This window comes from Carassius auratus, chromosome 50 (genome assembly GCF_003368295.1).
Source record: "Carassius auratus strain Wakin chromosome 50, ASM336829v1, whole genome shotgun sequence".
NCBI lineage: Eukaryota > Metazoa > Chordata > Actinopteri > Cypriniformes > Cyprinidae > Carassius > Carassius auratus.
This window is the reverse complement of record NC_039292.1, coordinates 4,863,568-4,885,617: the sequence shown is the minus strand read 5'-3', so window position 1 is coordinate 4,885,617 and position 22,050 is coordinate 4,863,568. Positions and strand designations below refer to the sequence as shown.

The 22,050-nt window shown below is 34.0% G+C and overlaps 1 long non-coding RNA gene and 1 other non-coding gene across 2 annotated transcripts; one reads left to right on the top strand and one right to left on the bottom strand.

Moving 5' to 3' along the window:
* Positions 1 to 1,401: 1,401 nt before the first annotated feature.
* Positions 1,402 to 1,474, top strand: trnar-ucg (transfer RNA arginine (anticodon UCG)). The gene has a single exon. It is a non-coding gene; the product is annotated as a tRNA-Arg (tRNA).
* Positions 1,475 to 4,955: 3,481 nt separating this feature from the next.
* Positions 4,956 to 14,104, bottom strand: LOC113066716 (uncharacterized). Its single transcript, XR_003279218.1, has 3 exons — positions 13,916 to 14,104; positions 11,947 to 12,236; positions 4,956 to 5,140 (listed from the first exon to the last, which is right to left on the bottom strand). It is a non-coding gene; the product is annotated as an uncharacterized LOC113066716 (long non-coding RNA).
* Between the last annotated feature and the right edge of the window lie 7,946 nt (positions 14,105 to 22,050).

Below are 22,050 nucleotides of genomic sequence, written 5' to 3'. Positions count from 1 at the left end.
GTTCCTAGTGCTATGATCTGCTGTTTGGGTTAGGAAAATGCTTTAAAAAATGCCCAAACTCTGTCAAAGTTGCTTTTAAATGTTAACTACATCAAAGCACATACATCTTTAAGTGCATGAATCACCTTTTCTGAAATTATATAGCTGCTTTTTGCTATTTTAGAGTAGTGTTTGTTTATGGACAGTCATGGGACAGCTATAGCACGTGAAGCCATTAACTTTTTGCTAATATTTGTCAGTATTTTGACTTTTGTCAGTGTAATGGCAGCTCTTTCACTTTACTTAGGTATACTTAGTAAAATAAACTTGAAATACTACTTTTTTGTAAGCGACTGACTGTATTGCACCATTAGTTTTGTCTTGTGTGGCCAAATATTTGTCACTAGAACTACAGAACAAGCCTATTATGAAGACTAACCATGGCATTTACTACAGTGGCCAAATCAAACACAGAACCATATTTAGAGTGCATGTAGTTAACCAAGCATGTGGGTTAATGCTACATGACAGCTCTAATCAAAGAATAGTTTACACTGATCCCATAAACACCAACATTCAAAGTTTGCTGTTGGGATTTAAAATAATTTTTAGGCATTTGACGGATAAGTATGAATAATCATTTAGTTAACTGCTAGTGGAGCAGTCATATGTTGTTCTAGAACTTGAATATACAGTACCTTTCGGCATTGATGTTGCCTTTCCATGTATAAGCTGCCCATGCCACACGCACTCATGCAACCCCATACCATCAGAGATGCAGGCTTCTGAACTGAGCTCTGATAACAACTTGGGTTGTCCTTGTCCTCTTTAGTCCGGATGACACGGTGTCCTAGTTTTCCAAAAATAACTTTGATTTGTCTGACCACAGAACAGTTTTCCACTAGGCCACAACTTTCCATGTTTCCCATTTGTTAATGTATGGTCATGTTTTGTAAATAATTTTCATACAGGAGCAACTTTTATAGAAGTAACTTTGAGCTGACATTTCACTGAAACAAAAAAATGGTTTTAACTTTAGTAAATGATAACACTTAAGCGATCTTAAGGCATAGTCTGACCTTGTGGTAAACCGTATATCTGTCCATTCCTGTGGGGTTTGATGAAGACACACAAATTCATAATCACCCTTTTCCGTAATCACTTAACAATGTCCACCTGTACTGAATAAAGCCACTGACAGCAAGTTACTCCAGAGTGCTGTGTGATATTTTCATTAGTGGTGGAGAGAAATTTTGAGAAAAAATCGCACTAGCTTGGCTGAATATTAAGTAGGTTACGTGAGTGGTGCAACGTCAGCTTTACGTATTTAATATTCATGAGATATCATTCGCTTTCGCTTCGCTATAGTCAGTGTTGTTGTCAGCGGATTTTCCCTTATTTACAAGTTAATTGGGAAATACGGGCCTCGTGGCCTAATGGATAAGGCGTCTGACTTCGGATCAGAAAATTTCAGGTTCGAGTCCTGCCGGGGTTGTGGTTTTCAATTTAAATGAACGTTTTCTTAACCATGGTTAAAAACGTAGGTAACACTCACAACAAATACATATAATTTAACTGCACGAAAACCGCCTCATAATACTCAATCATATTCCGATTACAGGTCTAATGTTCTTCACGACTTTTATATTAAATGTTATTTATTTCAAATGCACTAAAAAGACAAACAACATGACACTATATGAACAGTCTTTGCAAGTGAAAATGTTTGTAGAGAACCATTTGTCGAATTGAAGTGTGTTAATATTGTCGCATGATGGCGCTATCGTCATAAAAAATGAACACCTCACAGAAGGGGATTCAATTTATTTTTATTTTTTATTTTTAACCTAACATTTGTGAAGCCTATATATTTTAATGTAGAAACTGAATCGATAATGTGTTTTAACATCAAATAATAGAAGCTGAATATTGTTTATATACCTAAACTGAAATTTTAAATAAAATCACATTGCATATAATTAACTGCATGCGTATTTATAATAGGTCCGTGTATTGGAACAAAGATAACAAAAAAAAAATTCTGAAAATCCAGAGATGCCAACCTCACAGAAGAACATTAAAGCTGAATTTTGAGAAGAAAAAAAAACATATATATATATGTCATATACTATTTTTTTTTTTTTTTTGCAATTGGTCATTAACATATGCAATTCTCTCACATCTTCTCCAGTGATTTAATGTGTAGATTATTATGGGTTCAGTTCAGAATGAGTAAATGTTCTTTCTTTTCTTTTTCCATCCTATAGAAGCCAGTTGAACAGATTCTGCTTTTCTCAGCAGATGAAAGAGCCCTTGTTAGATCAGACCCTTAATTTTGCCAAGTGTGGAGCCTGAAGAACAGGAGGGGAGGGACGTTTGCCTGTGTGTAGCTGAGAGAAAGCTTTAGACAGGGAGGCATGTCTTTAGAGGGGGTTTGTGTCTTAAACAAACTTCTGTTAGTCCCTGCAAAAGCTACCCGGGGGGCTGAGGATACATTAAATCATCATGTTTAGGAGCTCAGGCACGACACAAACCGGTTGAAAAGCCTGTCTAGGCCTTGACTGATGCTATTCATGTTTGGGAGAGAGAGGTTATAGGGTCAGGGGGGTTCACAGGCTCCGGCTCTATTGGTATGCTAACATATAATATGCATATATCCTCATGAAGAGACAGAAATCCCGCCATTTTTAAAGAAACTCAACAGTTGTGAAATCTATCTATCTTTCTGATAGAATACTTGTTTTATTGTTTGTAAAATTATTGAAAACACAAATTGCAAAAAAAAAAAAAAAAAATATATATATATATATATATATATATATATATATATATATATATAAAATAATCAAATGTCTGTTTTGTATAATTTAATTGGGAATTAAATCCTTTAAAATAAAAAATAAAAAGTATTAATAAATAAATTCTTATTTTTCATAGCCGTTGCATGTCTTTGGCCTCTGTATGGTCACGGGTTCATCAGCATGCAGACGTTTGAGGGACCTCAGTGTCACCCGTCCTTAGTGGTCACTGGGGAGAAAGAGGAAATCACCACTCAATTAGCAGTTCTTGACCTGTCATTCTGAACTATGACCTCTGTCATTGTGGTCCAGTTTATTGTCCTCTAGGGAGTGACCAGCTGGTCTCTGTCCATCTGATATTCATTCATCTGGACTCCATTAAGTGCACATTTATTGGTCTGCCTAAAGGTGTCAAGGTCATTACCGCTAAAGAACCAAAAATTCATATTAGGTTTATTTATTTATGGTATATTTTGAGTTGAATCATGTATAAAATTAAAGGTACAATTACAATATATATTATTAAAAAAATAAGAAAAAAATCCTAATGTCATCTCTTAAACAATCTATCTATCTATCTATCTATCTATCTATCTATCTATCTATTTATATTTATCCAATATACAACAGTTTTTCTGTCTAAATTTTCTCAGTACAGAACCCAATATTGATCTTATACAATCTATAATCTTCAACATTTTAATAATATGATAATATGAAATATTATTAATCAATGTGAATCTAATTTACGTTTGGTCTAGTTTGTCAACATAGAATATGAGGTGCAGTAGGCCTACATTTATTTTAAATAACTTAATTAGTAACATGTTTTGTAAAGGTAGGCTACTTAATTATGCTGATTTCTTTTTCATTTCCACACCTGTACACACATAGGCCTATACATATCTTATTGTATATGTCTGTTACCAAAATCCTTTCCTTGACGAGAATTTACGAATTCTACCATGGGAAAATCTTAGCTCTTGAATATTAAGTAGGACATTCGGCGTTCTTGCTACAACTTCCAATGGTGAAAGCTGATGTGTTGAATATTTATTTGATTTCGCTGACGTTGATTCGTAACCTTCCAATGAGGAGCGTTTGAGTCTTGAATATTAAGTAGGTCGTGCTGACGTCGATTGGTATCATTCCAAATCTCGAAAGCTTCGTATATGAATATGAATTGGAAATCCTTTGCCATAGTAGGATTCATGAATTCGAGTGCGGGATTCCCGGCCCGTTTTAGCGTTTTTTCTTCACATTTCTTTTAGTCATTGGTTAATTAAAACTGCTAGCACAAAGGTCACTGATAGAGTGAATTCTCACATTCATTTGCATGAAAGGACGAGGAATAAGAAATTTACAGGATATAGCCTATCCTGAACGAGCAGAACATTAAACGTGTGTGTGTGTGTGTGTGTGTGTGTGTGTGTGGCTTTATAATAAAATAAATAAAACAAAAACAATACAGATATCTAATTATAGCCATTTCAATTTTCACGACAAACTACTTCATCACTTTTGCAGGATGTGTTTATATTACTAAAAGGTGTCCTACTTATTTAAAAAAAAATAATAATAATAACCTAAATGGATTGGAAAATAATCGTGCTTAAATCATTTATTATATTTCATGGGTTCTTATTAAAATATTTTATTCCAAACCTTGTAACTTTTTCATAACGTTGCCCGTTAAAGTCTGACCTTCAGGATGATTATAATTCTCAAAAATATATGCTACAAGTGTTTTATATGTAGCCTAGAAATAAAGCTCATTAAGTCACAGTAATTAACTCTTCACTGGGTTGCCAGGTGTGACACAATCTGATGTCAATTAAATGCAAATAAAAAGCTGATTCATATAATTCGCTAATGAATCACTGGTTATTCCTCATTATAATACAATATTTACATTTATTTACATTTTAATTTACAATATACAGTAGAAACATTTTATTTAGAAATAAAATTAAATGAAAATAAAAAATACAGAAAAAAACAAACAAACATAAAAACACATGAAATGCATGTCATGTAAAAATTCAAAACTATGTGCATATAAAATTCACATAATTTATCTAATTTATACTGTAGCTATGAAAGAAATAACATTTATAGGCAACTATAAAAAATGCTAATATAATCTTAATGAAAATACAGTATAATACTATAAAGTACAATTCTTTTTCAATGAAGACAAAATACTTTTGCTCTCATATACACACACATCATCATTATCAACATGATTTTATGTGCCTCTTAAACTTTCAGGTGCTTGAGGCTCCCATTGTTCTCTCTGGATGAATAATTAGTCGTTTTCGACAAATTTTCAGCAAAGTGTGAATCCAAAGTTCAGTCCACATCTGTAAAAGAGAAATAGAAGTGCTTACTTGAGGTGCATTAAAACAGATGTGCATTAATTTACAATCTAAAAGACCTGCTTCCTTAAACAGTGAATTTTTTTAATTACATTGACATTATGTGAGTAAATTAGGCAAACGATTATAATAAAATGTGCCAACACAATCCACAATCCAGCTTCACACAGAAACATAGAAAGGCCACAGAGTGACGATGATACAATTTTAATATTTTCACATGTTCCACGCTCATCAAAAGCAAAATAAATGATCCGTAATCAATCTCTTTCTCTCTTCCTCAATAGGTCATTGTAAACAGTGTAAGCGCTCTGTCACAGTGTTCAAATATTATGCATTGGGGTTCCCGATGCCTTTCATTACCAAAGGGGAGCAGCTTCAAGTCTTTCTCTGTTAATTTCCACCCTCTCCCCTAGATGCCAGCTCTCGCTTTCTCTTCCTGCCCGCACAACGTAGGATTTGTCCTTTTTTCTTTCTTGTTGTTTTCTTCCAAACATCCTCTTCGGGCTCCATGCAGCTTATGCAAATGACTCCTTTTATTATATCCTCCTGCTGCCTGACAACCACACACACACACACACATTCTTACACACTGTAATTCTCTTTCCGACTCCAACGCACACCATCACCAACCAATTACAAGACGGCGGTCTTGCAGAGCTCCATTTATATTTACTGAACAGTGCATAAAAACACACATGCATTACTGCAATTACAACCAAACCTTTGCACCTCCATATTGTGCATCATATGTTCATTATGGCACTAGATTTTAACTTGAGACTGGCGGCGTGCAGATGGTGGGGTGAGGGTACGGCTAGACTGAGTCTCAATGGGGGGTGGATCAGGTCTGAGCCCAAAGATTCCCAGGCTCCAGGACCGTGCCCAGCTGCGGAGAGAGGCGGGGAATGGGGGGACGTCACTAGACAGCCCTGACAGCACACCCTTTTCACAGGAACATTACTGAACCCTCTCGCCAACCTTCCATAGCAACTTACGCATGGGTCAAAGGGCAACCAGACCCCCCAAGTGCAAAGAAAGAGGGACGGTATAGAACGAGACGGTCTAGACATAAGTGAACTTGAACTTGACTTCCCTGACAGTTCGTTTCACCTGTCGTAAAATCAGTCACCCTTCAGAAGAGGGGGAAATAGAAATTAGACAGCTCAGGTGAACAGGGTAACATTACTTCAGCAGTTAATTTCTAACAGGACAGTAAGACATACCATTTTGTATGACAAGTTTTCTGAAATTGGAGTATTTCATTTTCAGCAAATAATTTCATTGGAATGAAATAAATATGGAGTAAAGGCAGCATGTAATTAAAAATTAACAAATTTTAATTTACATTTCTAGAACAGAAATCTATGGAAACTTGTTTCCATCATAGGAATGCAAAAAAAAAAACAAAAAAAAAAAACATGTATTTATATTACTATTACAATTCAGACTTATTTTTCTTGCAATTCTGAGAAAAAAAGTAGGAATTGTGAGATATAAGTGTTTCCATCTCACAATTCTAGCTTTATACCTGATTTTATAATTCTGAGAAGAAGAAAAATAAAAAATTGCAAGAAAAAAAGTCATAATTGTGAAATAAAAAATTTGTAGTTACTTCTATTATTTTACTATTTTTTTCCTGTGGTTTAAACAGTGCTTTATAGACATTTAAACACGTTAAAAATGTATTTTATTTTTCTGATATATTAGGGTTAAAATATTTTTTTTGAAAAGGAAATTTTGGATTTCTTTTTTAATTACTCCATGATTCAGAAAATGTCAACAGCCAGAACTATAATGTTATATAAATCAGGAGAATGATATATGAACAAACCACTATGTAAAAAAACTTCATAATATAGATATGAATAAAACAGTAATGCTTGGTTTATGTAAGAGATACTGAAGTGGACATTTCTGGCATATAGATAAAGTGAAAGATGACATTTAATGGAAACGAAAAAGCCAAAAATTCACCAGTCATCATTTTAATTGTAGTGTCTTGGCTTAAATGAAAATTGTGTTCTCTTTCACACTCATGTTGTCTGCAAAATAAGACATTCTAAAAAAAATATCATAAACTTTGACTTTCATTGTGTCTTTTGTAGAGGGAAAATCAAACTAAGTTTGGAATGACATGAGGGTGAGTGACAGGACTTAGATTCTTGGGTAAACTATCCCTTTAATATATTGTTTGAGGAGCGTCTGCTTTTCTTTTCATCAGTTCTTTCCTGCGTTTCATCACAGAGGCTCAATTAAACTCACGGGCCTCAAGGGTTACAGGCGCTTTGCATCAGCTAATGAGCAGCCCTAATAAATAAACTATAAACATCTTTTTCAACACTCGGGTAATTTAATCGACTCGTGCTGTAATGCACATTTCCAGCAATTAAATCCTAAACAAACCCACATAACATCTGAGGATGACGTGTTGACTTTGTCCCAGAAGAAATCGGACCGCAGAAACCAAATCTGTCTCAAAAATCAGGTCAAGTGCTTCTGTTTTGATGCCCATCTTAAGGGTTTCCCATCGTCGTAATTATATAAAAATGCAGATCCGTCTGAACTTTAAAGATCAGGGCTTCTTGATAGATTACTTCTTGGCCAAAGTTGAATTAAGAGACTAAGATTAAACTTGACCTACATTTACTGTCATTTATAACTCTGAATGGTACTGGACGGTTATTGTTTACATTATTAACACCTAGAAGTAATAATCATATTATCTGGTGATTAGTAACTCTATCAGTTAAAGTGAATGACTTTAACAGCTTCCCTTGTTACTGTTTAAAAGCAGGTTCAGTTAACAGAGTGCGACTTTAGCCCAGTTTAATAACTCACAAGTCAAAGACATATAAAGACGACAGACTTTAGCTCATGGCTGTTGACCTAAATACACAGCAGACATGATCTTGATTTAATCTTACCAGACTGTGTTAACAGATAACGCGAAGCACTTCTTTTAATCATCCGGCACATGATCAAAAAGCATGACGATTGTCTACAGTCAAGCAGTCTATCACAGGTCCAATACAAACTAACAAATAAGCATGTTTTTGAGACAAAAAATAAAATAAAAAGATCTTAGACACAGGAAAGAGTCCACAGCACTATTTGCATGTTTTCTGATATGTATACTATATACCATATTTTTATTTTTGGTGGACTCTAATCGCAGAAGCTTAAGTGCCCTTTCAGTCCAATCTAGGTGCCCCCAGACCGTGAAAGGGTTAAACCTTTAATAATAATTGGTTTTAATTAGGTCAGAGGAACTTATAAGAATCTCAAGGCACAATAAGTTCATATAAAATGACTATTTTCATATTATTATTGCTATTTGAAGTTTTATATTACTGAGGTCTTTGGGAATCTAACCGTTAAAAGCAATCTCAGTAGAGGTTTGTTCAGTACAAATGCTGTTTGTTTTTCAACTTTAATAATAAAAATAAACATTTCTTGAGCAGCAAATCAGCGTATTTGAATGAATACTGAAGAATCAAGACTCAAGAAATGTCAGCTTTGCATCACAGCACTAAATGTCATTTTAAGATCTACTTTTGATTAAATGAATAGTGAACATAAGAGACTTCTATCAAAAACATTTAAAAAATCTTACCAACTCCAAACTATTGAACGGTAGTGAATGAGTAGTTTTAGTAGCATATAGTGCCATCAACACCTAATATGTTTGAAATGGTTTAACTATCACAAATGCAATTCTGAAATATGAATTTCTGTCCCTTATGTTGGCCATCCAGCTAGCGCAGAGGAAGTGACCGCAGACCTGAGGTTTACAGTATCATGAGCCACTAGAGGAACTAAAACATGTCTCATCACGCGTCCACCCCTCCTTCCTTCCACAATCTGAATCTATCAATCTCACAAAGTGTCGCAACAAACTCTTCCCTATTTTCCTTTTTTCCTTTCTGTTTTAAATTTCGAATCCCTATCACTGTAATGGTGTATTACCAGCATTAACGTTTCTCTCTGTGTATCCCTGTGGCCTCTCTTTGATGAGGTGAAACTGAGGTGGGGTTGTTGTTTGATGGTTTCTTTACTCTGCGGAGCTCACGGTGCACGAGGTGCCCGCCTCTGATGTCATCTGACCTTCATCACAGTGCCGATGCAAATCAGCAACCCATGCAGCCTTGTACATTTCCCAGAGGTCTATTAATTTCATCAACAAACTGTGTCGATCTTTACTGTAACTGAAACAATAGATACCTGAGGACATTTCCCAATGTATTTCAACAACAATAAGTACATTAAGAACAGCGCTAGAGTTGCACTGGCACTGTGGATAACTTTATACTATTTGGTACCTGTTAAACAAATAATACACATTGTTAATATGATATTTAGTGTTTCTAAATAGATACCTTTGTCACACTTGAAAGGATATGGAGTTCATTGCAATTCTGGTGTAACATTATTATATTATATTATATTATATTATATTATATTATATTATATACAAAAATATAATTAATTACTATGATGCAACTCTGAATTTTCAAAGATCAATGTCACATGATCCTTATATCTATATATATATATATATATACACTAAAGTAACACAAAACACACAAAAACACTATATATAGACTAAAAAAAGTAATATATGATATATATTGTTATTATTTATGTTTTTTTTTCTGTTTTGTTTTATTTAACAGCTAAATCTGTGATCAAGACACAAAATAACCTTTCAATACTGGACAAAAACACACTTGGCCCATGTACATCTGCATCCCACTCAGACCCAGACATGTATGAACTGCATGCAAAGTAATTAAGATGATCAGGTGACAACACCCTCCCTCCGTCTGTAAACATACACACCCCTGTACACACAAACACACACACACAAAGGCTCTGCGATCTGCATAACCGTCTCGTGTCTTTGGCATCTGGTGGTGTCTGGTCTGCATCGGTGTTTCCCACCCTGCCCCCTCTCCAGTCGTGCCGCAGGAGCAGCGGCCCTGACAATGGTGGGAAAGCGGAGCTCTTTATAAAGGAGGGGGGCCTGCATTGAGAGCGAGGGGCCAGCCGCGAGCTGGGCAGAATATTAATGGCTGACACCATGTTCTGTTCATTAAAGGCACGCATGCTGCAGCTGCCGGCCCTCATACCAGCTTCACCCTCTCCCTGCCTTTCAGAAAACCCCGAACCAGATCGCCAGGGGCACGACGGCCCGTTTCTGCCAGGGCCTGAGACTGGGGGGGGGGGGGAGGCAGAGGGGCGACCCATGCTGTTTGGAAAATTGCATTGTGTCTGTGTGAAGCCAACGAGCAACATCAAGATTCTGTGACGTCCACAATTAGTTGTAATTTAGTTTTGTTCAAAAACTTTTTTCATATGAATATATAAGGAGAAGTATGTGTACACAACACATATATCATTCACTGATGTTCATATGAATATAAGAATTTTATCAATATTTGAGGGTCAAATTTGTATCAGTATATTAGGAAAACTATGTTTATATGTACACACACACACACACACACGCAAATTAGGTAAAATATTATAGACTGTTTAATCATCTTTTCACCTTCGCTAGTTTATTTTAAGTATGATATTGATTTTTAGAGCATGAATATTCCAGCTAGTCCTAACTGATGTGAGGTCATAATAAAGGCATGGGCTAAATAACATGTAATATGAATGGGATGCGTTTTGAATGAAAAAAAATTCAAACTAATTCTATATTGCATGCATTTTCAAAATGTGATTTGCCTTGACTTAATTTACACTGACTGCAGTTCTCAGAAAAGTCTATGCTTTCAGATATTAATTCATTCATGCATTTGCTAATTCAGTTTTTTTTTTTCATTCTTTAAACAATTCACCAACAGCTGCAAAGACTTCAAATGACGGCATCTTCGAAACGACATATCAATCTATCAAATATTGTCTTTTTATTGTAGAATTATAATCATTACAAGCAAAAGTTGTAATCTCTACACATTCATTGTGTATGCATATATGACGTTGACGAACAGAACATGTATTACATTACAGTTGTACATTACTGCTCAATGGGAATGACTTTGATACACTCAGCTCTGGCTAGTAGCAGAATACTTCCTAACTGTAAAGTTGAAACAAGTGTTTTCGGTAAAGCTGCTTTGAAACTATATGTATTGTGAAAAGCTCTAAACAAATCAACTTTAATTGAACTGAATTCATGCATTTGTTGTTTTGCATTTATTCAGCCCCAAAATTCTAAAACTACTGAACATGTAAAAGTCGAAATAAATTCAGCCGTATGCAACAGGATTCATCACCCACGAGAATGCTGGGATGCCCCTGGTCTCTTTAAACACACCACCAGCCCTCACTCCCATTCACTGCATCTATTTCAAGAGGATGTTTTCTTCTTTCATCGTATATTCATTCACTACTGTGCTGAGATCTTATGATGGAAATGTTATGATTTTATAAATTGAGTTAATTTTACGATGGAAAATGAGACAAACATAATTTTAGAGTTCATTTTTTTAGCAATAAATCTGAATGTAGACCTTATTGAACACTAAATCTCTCTTAATTTCTTAGGGGTACAGTGCAGCTTTAACAAAGGAAGATGGCAGTCGCTGCTACAGTCGTTGCCAGTTCATTTATTTCCTTTGCTTCCCCCTCTTCCTTGCCAAGCCCCCACCAAAACCCTCTCGCTAATTAATGTAGTAAGATCAGATTGGCTAGAAGCAAGGGGGCAGATGAAGGGGGCTATAATATCCCCAGTAAACACACACACACGCACAATAAAAGACCATGATGCAACTCACCTCATGTGCCAGCCCAGCCATCTTAGCTTCTTGTGTAAGATCTCCGTCAAGATGGCCTCCCTTCCTCCCTGTGCCGTCCAGGACGCTGACGAGGGTTTTGTCGCTCCTGGCACTGGCACAGATTCTCCCGCACCCCACAGGGGTACAGATGGCACTGGGGGTTTCTGGGTAGGAGGAGAGGGGAAGATATAGCAATGTTCCTTCGTGCATCTTTCTCTCTCGCTCTCTCTGATGGCTCTGTCCTTGTTGTTGTTACTTTTTTGGGCCATAATGTGGATGGAAATAAAACTCTGTATGAAATGTGAGAGGGAAAGATTGAGTAAAAGACAATGAGAAAGAGAAAAAGAAATGGAAAGTACCTAAAAGACAAACAACATGAAAAACAGTATTCAAAACTCTCTTTAGCTGATGCCATGGCAACTGTCTCCTTGTTTGTTTCAAGCTGCTTACAGAGATATATATATATACTCTATGATTTTTTTATTGTTACTAAATAAAGAATATACATATTTAAATAAAAATAAATAGAATATAAAAATGTAATTTCGCATTTTCTATATTTAATTAATTTAAATTATATTTAATATCTGAATATTTGTTTGATTATGTATTATATAATTATTTCATTAAATATAATAAAATAATCTAATATTGTCATTTATTAAGCTTTAATAAATAACATTTACATTTCAATTTCAGCATACATATATAAAACATATTTAAATGTATACATGTTTAGTGTAATTATATATATTTTTCATTAAATTAGTATAAAAATTACAATACTGTTTATTAATTACAGGTATACTGATTTTTATTTATTAAAATACATGAAATCATACAAAATTTATATATATATATGTGTGTGTGTGTGTTTATTAATATAATGACATAATTTATAATCAAATATTATAATAGTATATTAATTTTGCTAGATATTAACATAATAATAAAAATAAATAATGGTAAATATTATTAAATAAATAAATATTGAGATAAAATATTTTAAAAAATACAGACAAACACACACACACACACACACACACACATAATTTTATATATATATATATATATATATATATATATATATATACACACACACACACACACACACACACGCACACACGCACACACACCAAAAAATTGTTTTCTTAAATGCTAGCTTTTTAAGATGCAAGGGTGGCAGAGCATAGAGCGAAAAGCCTCCATTTTGGGGGGAAATCTTAAGTGTCCAGTCCAGAAACGGCAGCAATGCATGGGAATATACTCCGTTGCCTATAAATGCCCTCCACTGAGTCTAGCCAATTAACAGCACTGTGTATCATTACCTGCCGCCAATGGATGTCTGTTCTATCAAGAGCTTTTTCCTAAAGAATTAAATGCAGCCTCGTTTAAAGAGACTCTGAATGCAATGATAGGCTGTTTCCCTGTGTGTGTGTGTGTGTGTGTGTGTGTGTGTGTAGAGAGAATGAATAAGTGTTTGTACTGCTGCCATTGTTCCTGTGTTTCACACGGGGAAATCCAGCACAAAGAGTCTACAGGACAATCCTAAGGCCCCCCTTTAGGCTACAGACCCCAACAAATAGCCCTCAAGTACCTCTTTTTTATTGCTGAGCTAGTGAGTATCTCACCAGCCAGACTCCAATCTCACCTGACAATATGATCAACATGAGCACAGAGCTGAAGAGAATCTCTCTAACTGTTTTAAATGACCTGCGTGATTTTCAAACCAATTGTGCAGGTCCATCTTTTAAAATGATTGCCAAGAGATAAGAACCAAAAGTTTGTCATTACAGATGCAGATTATGCTAAATAAATTCACACATTTCAGTTCTGGTTTGGACTGCCAGGATGTTGACTACTAATGGCGACTTCTATCATGAGTTTTAACACATTCAGACAAATGAATTCCAATCTGGACAACAATTCTGATTCGATTTTTAAAACAAGAACATACGTGTCAAATTACCTGAGGAAAAAGTGGGTGCTCTCTTGCTGTTCTCAGCAGATTTGGAGAATTATTTCTACTTTCGGTTATCTAGCTTTATGAAAAGTGTTAAAACTCATACAGCTAGATAACCAAAGACAGAAACCAACCCTCAGAAACAGGTTTTAGGCCTGAGCGCTGGTACATTGGTGGTCTGGATGTTATGACTGCAAAAACACATCTACAAAGAAATTGCAAGTTTTGTTAAACAAATCAACAGCAAACAGAAATAAAGAAATGGCCCAAAAAAGGCAATTTAACTTCTAAAAAAACTAAAAAAACTAAAAAATAGAGTTTATTAATGAATTATACTAAATAGAAAAGCAATTGAATGTAAACATTATATTACATAATTTTATGTAAAAAATATTATATTACATGTGTATTTATATTACATATTTTACATAAATAAAATATTCATAATATTAGAGTAAAAATGAATCTACAAAATGGCTAAATAATAATAATAACATATCTTTCAAAAATTATTTATCAACACTATTTGTTTTTTTATTTTTTTTCTTATGTGGTAAAGTAACATTAATTAGATTTTGAGTATTTTATATATTTCTAATTAAATCTAATATCAAATCTCAAATGTATCTGAAGGCAGTTCAATCTAAAATTAATTTAGCAATCTAAAATGTAAACATTTTTTTTCAACAGTCTAAAACACCTACCACACATCAAACCATTAATATAATAAAATAAAAAAAATATTAAATGCCTTCAGAATGATCGATTTTATTATATTATCATTCTTTTCTTTTTTCCGAATATCAACATGATGATATATGATGTGCAAAAATTACTCACTTTGTTCCACACATTCAGTAAAGCTACATATGCAAAAACTTACACACTCCTTCCTTATTGCAGGTCAGGTATCCATTACATCTTAAATACTTAAATCTTAAATCACATTTAATGTTAGTATTATATAACATACCACAATTGTGTCATAAATATTGTTTTTCTTACCCAAACCTGAATTATGTGTATGAGTTTCAGGCATCAAGTGTTAGGTGACAAAATTTTATATGCTATTTATATTTTATCATATTGTAGACCTCAAACTTTAGTTTTATTTCTTTAGGCTACTAATTATGACTGTCATCAAAAAAACTATCAAATTAAATCTTATTTAAAGAACATGCTTTCATTATAAAACACACAACACACCACTCTGCTAAATATTCTGTAAACAAAATATGACGTTTATTATTATCATCATCCATAAACTGGACATTAGTCAACTTTAAATGTCTAAAAGAATAAAGCACACGACGTTTCTCTCACATTGGCTCAACGGTCAAGGATGAACGACACCCAGTGGGGTTTTGCATTTTTTGTGATCAACTCGAAATTGTAAGGCATATTTATAAAGAACTGACTTTAAAAATAACCAATAAATTCATTTAGAGCCAATAGGTCACATATAGTGCATAACAAATCCATCGATAATGTGAGTACGCTATAATATATATTTCTATATTTTCTTTGAAATCAAATGGACTGAAAAGAAAAGCCATTTCAGATATGTACAGCTTACCTCATGAATGAATATCATCTTCATCCTCATGCAACTGCACATGGAACACATGAAACATGTCTGTAATCCACAATGTCTCCTTTGCTGCCTAAATGTGCCTCTCAAGCTCACCAAACCATGGATTTCTTCTGAAAACAAGGCGCTCTTGTCTTTCTGGACGCGTGCTGACACTGAAACATTGACAACAGGTGGCAAACTCTCCAAAGCAGCATTGATTATATTGATTATGATGATGCCGATGATGCTGGGCGCGCGGCTATGGTACCAGTCCTCAGCATCCTGCCCAGTATGTTCTCTCCTGCAGTGACGTCAGCCGGGGACCGGCCAATCACAACCTCGGCTGAGCGCCGTGCTGCGGACTGTCCAATCAGAGCGCGGGGACGCAAGTCGCTTTTGTGCGCCGGGTGTGAGTGAGATGATGTGATCGAGGCTCCGCCGATGGCACGGTTCTTAATGAACAGATGTGGCTGCAGGTCAGCGCTTTGATCAGCTTGTTTATTCACTGAGTCTTATGCGTTAAAAAAATATGGTTATGGGATAAAAAGGCAATTTATAGCATATAAAACAAAGCAAAAGGGTCATATTGTTATGGTAAAATTAGAAGGATGAAAAAGCCTTTATCAATAACAATTTTATAAAAAAAAAAGGAATATATATATATATATATATATATATATATATATATATATATATATATATATAGTGTTACATATTGTGTTACTTCAAAACTGAATATTTTGCCGCTTTCTTCAAAAATAACGTTATAGGTTACAGAAAAACAGAAAACAAACTGTGATTTGTAACAACTAAAAAAAAATCTTTCACTAAACTGTACTACAAGACAGTGCACTAATTTATCTGCTAATTATTTTCCAAAAAGGGAAAGAATTAATTAAAGTTATTTCATCTGAGTTGGATTAATTGTTAACAGTTTATCTGCATTCAACACTAAACGCCTTCGTAATATTAATAGTAATAGTTAGTAATACCTACTGAAACGCAAAATAAAGTACGAATTATTAATGACTAGTCAATAACTATTAGCATTTCTACAGTTCGTGCATAAAAATTTATTTGATCTTTCTCGTTATTATTATTAGCTTTTGTTTTAATCACGTGGTCAAGCTACTTTATATTATATTATATTATATTATATTATATTATATTATATTATATTATATTATATTATATTATATTATATTATATTATATATTCCCTTATATGTGGAATTATTTCAGCACGTGTCTTCCTTTCAAGCTTTAGATTTAAGAACCTTCTGATTGTACGAAAAAAGTGCAACAATTGTTGCAACCTTTTCGTTTTTTCGTTAAACAGATGAGCAAACCTGAAGGATTATAGAAGCCTGATGTATTTTGAAATCGAAAAAAATTGTCAGATATCAAAACGTTCGCAATATATTCGACATATCAGCTGATCATAATTTTAGCTAAATATCAAAAAAAAAAAAAAAAAAAAAAAAATTCAACTTATCGCGGAGGAATTAAAAGACTAGGGGGAAAAATATTCAAAAAGCAAAAAGATAAGAAGAAGTCGGAAAGGTTCATGAAAGGAAATAAGATAAAAAAAAAAACGCGCTGATTTCATCTTTTCAGCCTCTATAATGTAGACCGGGGCTAGTTGTCACACTTTTACTCCAGTCAATATTTCTCAGGGTGGTTTTATATCTGAATCTTCTGCACAGACACAAGTCTTACCTAAAATAAGCTTTTGGACATTTGTACCGTTATTGCAGGGGGAAAGTACACGTTGATAGACGTTGATATTAAAAGATTTTCAACGAAATAGTACAATAATAAAACACAAAACAATTCTGATAACAGCAACAATGTGAAAGAAAACATTTTAATCCATTCATGGTCAAAAAATATTGTAAATGAAAAATTGCAAGAATAACATTAAAACATATTCATGAAAAATGCCTTACCCCATTTCTGACAAACACCGTCATCTCAGTTCAAATTCTTTCTTCATTATTTAAGGAAAATATGCTGATATTGAATCTAAGAGTTTTAGTATGAACCGAATTCACACAAATAATAATAGAGTTTAAAACTAAATACCGTTGCTAGAAAAACACCCACACCCACACCCACACACACATCTGTATAATTTGATTTCTTATTAAAAAACTTAAAGTTAAAAGTTTTGACTGGTCAGCACACTTTTATTTCTGAAATGAAACAATTTTCTGGTTTGAAAGTTTTTAAAGTAAACGAAAAATTAATAAATTAATTAATTAATTCACCATCATACACGTAATACAAAGGTGCACTGAACTATTTTTTTTTATTAATATTTTTTTGTATCATGTATCGGAAGACTGGTCCCGGTTGATGTAAATGTAACATTCCTCCACTTTCTGAGACTGTTTTAGACCTTTTCTGAACAAATGTTTGTCAGACAGTTTGAGAGACATTGGACTTGAACTTCACCTCAAGGACATCTGTCGCTCTAGAGAGAGGAAATGTGTTCTTTAAAACCATCAAATTAATAACACAAATATTTATAATACATTTGAGTTTTATATGTGACATTTAAAATGCATTTACACAACACATTTACCTTTGAAACACATTTACCTTTGAAACACTTCATAAAAAAGCTATTTTTATTAATCATAAAAATGCTACATTTTTAGTACTGAATTATAAATTATTCTGAACTAACATGCTACTCTATGATCAGTTTCTGTGCAGTTTTAATACATGCATAATTGTTGCATTTAAATGAAATAACCATTGCAGTATTGGCTTTCTCTGATGGGACGTCCTGAGGAATGCTCGTCTGCATTCCTCCATCCCTTAATCAGGACTATAATGCAACATTGATTCAGAATGGTGGGGTGAAGTGACAGCTGGTCTTGACCTCTGACCCCTCCTGTCTGGAGTGCTGTGCTGACAGAGGGGGTCATGCTTCTCTCAGCCCCTGCAGGGAGGGTGGCTGTCTGGGAAAAGCCCTCCAGACAGTCCTAGAGCACGTCTGGGTAGGGAGGAGAGACAATGTGGTACCCATATATCCCAAAGTCTGAGTGAGACGCCCCACCTCGGGGCCCTTGACTGGGGCACGGGGGGCCAGACATGACGAGTGTGATCAGCATACGCAAACACATGGCAGCCCAAGAGCAAACACACACACACACACACTGACAATATGGAAAATGAGCTACATTTAATCATGGCATTTTATATCATGAATATGCACTATAGAAATATGTCAAGTCATCATAATAGTGTTTCTCTTAGAATTTTAGTTTTACATAAGCAATAATAATTGTGTTAATGATATCAAAAGACTCTTATATGCACATGCTCTCTGAAAATGGTATTAAGTTACAAATTAACTCTTTATAATGGGTTGAACGATCAAATTAGATTATTTTGCCCACTATTTTTATGTATTATTTTTCATTTTTAATGTTTGAATATTTTAAAAAAATATGTAAAATTACATATTGTGTAATATTTTACAATTGAATTGCATAAAATTTTTCATTATTTAAAAAAACAAACAAATAAATGTCATGATGTCATGTTTTAGATGATAAATTCTAATAATAAAAGAATCATTTTCAGAAGTTTCCAATATTTCATGAAAACTCAGACTTTAAATACATTTGAACATTATTCTTTAAATAAATAGTTATACATTATTATTACATTTATGTGTTTTGACATGATGACCTTTTAAAAACATTTAAACAGTTTCTAAATAATTATTTATTATTATTGAGTGTTTTTATATTGATAAATCAAGAAAAAGGCATTCTTAACAGTATTTCTTACATTATTATTTTTATTGATACTACAACATTTTAACATTTTATAAAATATATTTTTTTATTATTTTTTTGTGACTAAATTAAGTGTTAATAAAAATAAGTGTTTCGATATTAAGATTTTTAACAACAATGTAACAGTTTTATGAATATTTATAAATTATTTAATGCATATAAATTATTATTATTAATATCATTATTATTTGGATTATTAATATTGTCTTTTTTGTCTTCTTTATTATTTGTTCAGAACTGCCTTCAGTTCTGCTGATATTCCATTAAAAATCCACTAAAAGTTTTATGAACAAGTTTGAAATAAAAAAGAAAAATCAAGCCTTAAATATTAAATGAAATACTGAATGCTGTATAATCAAGCATGCATTACATATAATATTAAATACAATATATGGTAAAGATCCACTGTAATGTATTGAAACAAAGTAGCTCCTTCTACTAAACCATTAAAACTTTGCTTTCAAAAAAGCCTCGATTCAACAGGGAAGGAGACTTCACACACGTATTACAGACACGACGACCAGGCCAATGCCCTCACATGGATGTCTGTGTGATGCACAAACCATTTCTTAAACTTCAGGTCAGACAATGCAACACACTGTCAGACAGGTGCCTCTGGTCTGGATGGGACGGCCTCACGTCAATCAAACGCTAACAGAGACGTCTCACACATCTGCGGTGGCATCCTCCTCATTTATTCTGCCTTTCCTAGCAGCCAGCGTCCTGTGAAAGAAGGTCTTTGTCACAGAGCACCATTCAAAAGCCAACCAGCCGTAGTCACCGGGTCTAAAGAGAGGGCTTCTTTTCGGGCCAGGGATTCTAGCGCTGACCTGAAAGCCACGACTCCTCCTCCAGAGTGAAGGAGCAGCGCGAGGAGCGCAGGAGAAGGATTGAGCGGATTGGATTAGAGCTAATCTCTTGTTCCTCACCGCGGTGTGCTGCAGGGGCACTTACACACCCTTTGAGTCACCGGATACCTGGAGTGTGTGAGGCGCACAGCCGGCGACGGGTCACCAATTATGACAGGTGAGGGGCGAGGGGAGTGTCAGGAACAGGATCAGAAGCTGGCCATTGTACAAATAAATAAATACAATCAAGCAGGAACACCTCGAGCCTCTGGAATCAGTGGCATCCAACACCTTCATACATCATAATAAACACTTCAAAACACAATCAAAAGAGTAGCTAAGATTTTTTTTAAAGAAATGAATAATTGTATTCATCAAGGGTGCATTAAATTAAGCAAAGGTGATGGTCATTTATATTAAATGTTGTTTTGAACTTTCTATTAATCAAAGAATCTTAATAAAGTATCACTTAAAAAAATCTGTTTGCAAAACTGATAATATATTTTTTTCTTGTGCACCAAATTAACATATTAGAATGATTTTATGAAGCATAAAATATAATAAATTGGGGGAAAAGTCATTTTAAATGATATGATCATATTTTTAAGCAAATCAGTGCAGCCCAGTGTTATTATATTTAATTAAATCTAAAACTACAATTATATCTATAAAAAAATGTTAAACTACCAAATTACTAAAGATTTAACTAAAATTAAAAAGACCAAAAAAAAAAAAAAAGTATTTAAAACATCAATAAAAATATTATTAAAAACTTTAATAGCATCTCTATGATACTTAAAGTAACACTGTAAGAGACTTATTGCAAACAATAAAAAATGATACTGATACTAAACTTTTAAACAGTAGTGTAGAAAAGAATACAAAAAGTGAAAAATCACAACTAATATGAGTTAATGTCATAGTCAGTGTTTTGAACCAAGTGAATATTTTGTTAGGTTTTAGTTCTTTTATTATATTATGGAGAAGAGAGCACGGTGCTCAACAGCTGATATAATTCCCAAGTATATAAAAGATGTCAATTATTGCAAAATTAATTTGAGAATATATACACTTCAATTTCACTAAAGTATGTGAGAAAAGAAAACGCATGATCTCTTGACAAGCCCTTCAGTAACAAGAAAAAACAGAGAAACTGTAAATTGACCATCTGATACAATCGATGGCAAAATGATCAGATATGATGTTTTTAATCAGTTTTGACTGCACTGGTCTATTTCAGCTCCCCGACCTTGTGTATAGAAGCTTTGTCCTTCTCTCAAAGGGTCTGGGTTCTTCACTTTACGTTGTACGGCTCATAAAACAATCAAAAAGAGTAAATATTGACTTAAAATTTGCATTTTATAAACTGCTGTTGCTCTCTAAATAGAAAAAGCTGACACACTGAATACACACTGTACATGAATACAGAAATGAAAGTAGTCAAAGAAAACAAAAAGCATTGGGCTTGTTTTGCTAAACTGTTTCTTGAGGTGACGCTGGTTCTGTTGACCGGATGAACGAGAAGTTAGCAGCTGAAGCTTTGGATCTCAAAATACCCAAACGTCGACCACTTAATCAGGTTGCTCCATATACTGATCTATAACTATTTAAAAAACTAGACAAAAGTCCCCATCAGAGGACTTTTAAAACAAAGACCTTTCCACCAGAATCAACACTTGAAGAGCTTCCTAACCCAGATCACATCCAGAAACCAGTTAAAGTTTTTACTGCAGCTTTTCCTGAATGAGATTTACACCATCATCAGAGGATACGAACAGATTCCACAATGAAACTGGAACACAAACCAAGGGCTCGGACTGAGGACAGTGAAACGTCTTTATGGAGCTGACTCTGGGTTTACAGGCTGCTTTTATGAGTGTGGAGCCCAGAAACACTCACAGCCTCA